We start from the raw sequence: 2545 nt of genomic DNA, 5'->3' as shown, positions 1-2545 counted from the left end.
AGAACTAAAAGAAAGTATTGGATTTGACAGTAGTCTTCCCTTAGAATAGTTTCAGAAAAGAAATGGAGGTAGAAAAGGGATTGAAGTGAGTTAGAATAAAAACCAAAGAGGACATTGGCTAACCTTTCAGGAATTTGGAGAGTGAAGATGAGACTGATGGAAAGCTCAGTGCAAATGAGGATTTATTTTTTTAGTGGAGGTCACTTGTCGGTTCTCTTCTTTGGTGAGCAGTCTGTTCACATCTTCTATCCATTTCATTGGTTGGTTTTTTTTCTTATTGTTGAGTTTTGAGAGTTCTTTACATGGTTTTGGAAACCAGTTCTATATCATATATATTTTACAAATATTTTGTCCTAGTGTGTGGCTTGTTTTTTCATTTTTTTACCAATGCCTTTTGAGATCAGAAATTTTTAATTTTGATCAAGTTTAATTCATTAATTACTTTATTGTTTCATTTGTTTTGTGATGCTTGCATTCTCATCAACGGATTAATTCATAATCTTGTTTTATGTGTGTTTCTGTTTAAAGACACCTTACTTAATCTATATTGTTGATTAACATTGAACTCAGGGCCAACATTATAATTTATGCCTGAACAAAGCTCATCTAACACATGGAGTTTCTTTGTAAAGTACATTGCTGCTTTCTTGTATTTACGAACACTAGCCAGTACTTCAGGACTATGCTTGGGGGCTGTTTTAGTGAAATCACCAAACATAAATATAAAATGGGGGAAATGTGGTACTAAGAAGACCTCCCAAAGGACATTTGTTTATAGTACAAGAGCTGAAACAAGTTTTTTTAGCTGGGAACTTGCACATTGCGTGACTTAAAATTTTCACTACTCTGCACATGTCTTAAAAATTACAGACAAATGCCGCAAGTATTGATTTGGGGGTTACAACTAAATTTTAGCTGGTTAAAGAATTCACAAATTTGGAATCTGGGAATGATGAGGATCAACTATATCAAATCTCCTTTGTAAGTGGTTTGGCTTCATTTGCTAATCAGAAAGCATGAAGACCCACTGTCTTGGCTTTTTCTCCATAGACAAGGTTGCCATCTGGGTGTGCCAGGACAATCTAATTTAAACATGTCCCAGGGTAATTACAAAAAGCACTCCATTTTATGTTCAAAACTTTTCTAATTTTGGGGCGCCTGGATGGCTCAGTCATTAGTATCTGCCTTAGGCTTAGGTCCTGATCCCAGAGTACTGGGATCAAGCCCCACATGGGGCTTCCTGCTGAGCAGGAAGCCTGCTTCTCCCTCCCCCACTCTCCCTGTTTGTGCTCCCTCTCTCTGTGTGTCTCTCTCTGTCAAATAAATGAAATCTTTAAAAAAAAAATTTTTTTAAAGATTTTATTTATTTATTTTGACAGAGAGAGATTACAAGTAGACTGAGAGGCAGGCAGAGAGAGAGAGAGAGAGAGAGAGGGAAGCAGGCTCCCCTCTGAGCAGAAAGCCCGATGCGGGACTCGATCCCAGGACCCTGAGATCATGACCTGAGCCGAAGGCAGCGGCTTAACCCACTGAGCCACCCAGGCGCCCCTAAAAAAAATTTTTTTTTTAAATTTTTTTTCTAGTGTAGGAGATATATTGCCACTCTTTTAAAGGCTTAAGAGTTTCCGAAAAGTCATACTATTTCAAGTTTTCTCTGGTATTTGGTAGAAGTTTGGAATAGTTGTCGGCTGAGGGGAATGAAAATGATGATTTAGTATAAAATGCGTGATCCAGAAAACATCATATTAAATTAGTACGCATATTTTGAGTTAGCACATCATCAAGGCAAATATATCATAATGGAGCATTTCAGATTTTCCCCCAAATTTTAAAAAATCCTCTTTAGGGCACTTAAGGCTAGAATAGAAGAAAACAGCTAGAACTGTAGTACTTATGTACTTATGTAATTGTGCTTTTCTATAAATTGACCTTACTATTGTGGATTGAAAATATCTCCAGTTTCGGGCGCCTGGGTGGCTCAGTGGATTAAGCCGCTGCCTTCGGCTCAGGTCATGATCTCAGGGTCCTGGGATCGAGTCCCGCATCGGGCTCTCTGCTCAGCAGGGAGCCTGCTTCCTCCTCTCTCTCTCTCTCTCTCTGCCTGCCTCTCTGCCTACTTATGATCTCTCTCTGTCAAATAAAATCTTAAAAAAAAAAAAAAAAGAAAATATCTCCAGTTTCCCTATCCAGAGATAACAAACATTGTCATAAACTAACTGGCTACTAGAAGAAACTCCTTGAAGTAGATTAGTTAGGATTTCCCAGTTTAAGAAGTATACCTGGACCAAGACCTGTAATGTTTTTTGTTTTTTTGCTTTTTTAAAGATTTTATTTACTTATTTGATAGAGAGAGAAATCACAAGTAGGCAGAGAGGCAGGCAGAGAGAGAGAGGAGGAAGCAGACTCCCCCCCTAGCAGAGAGCCCGATGCGGGACTTGATCCCAGAACTCTGAGATTATGACCTGAGCCGAAGGTAGAGGCTTAACCCACTGAGCCACCCAGGTGCTCCCCAAGACCTGTAATGTTAAACTGGTTGCCTAGCAAC

This window comes from Neovison vison, chromosome 2, assembly GCF_020171115.1.
Source record: "Neovison vison isolate M4711 chromosome 2, ASM_NN_V1, whole genome shotgun sequence".
NCBI classification, from domain to species: Eukaryota; Metazoa; Chordata; class Mammalia; order Carnivora; family Mustelidae; genus Neogale; species Neogale vison.
The sequence above is the reverse complement of the archived record's forward strand: the minus strand, read 5'-3'. Positions refer to the sequence as shown.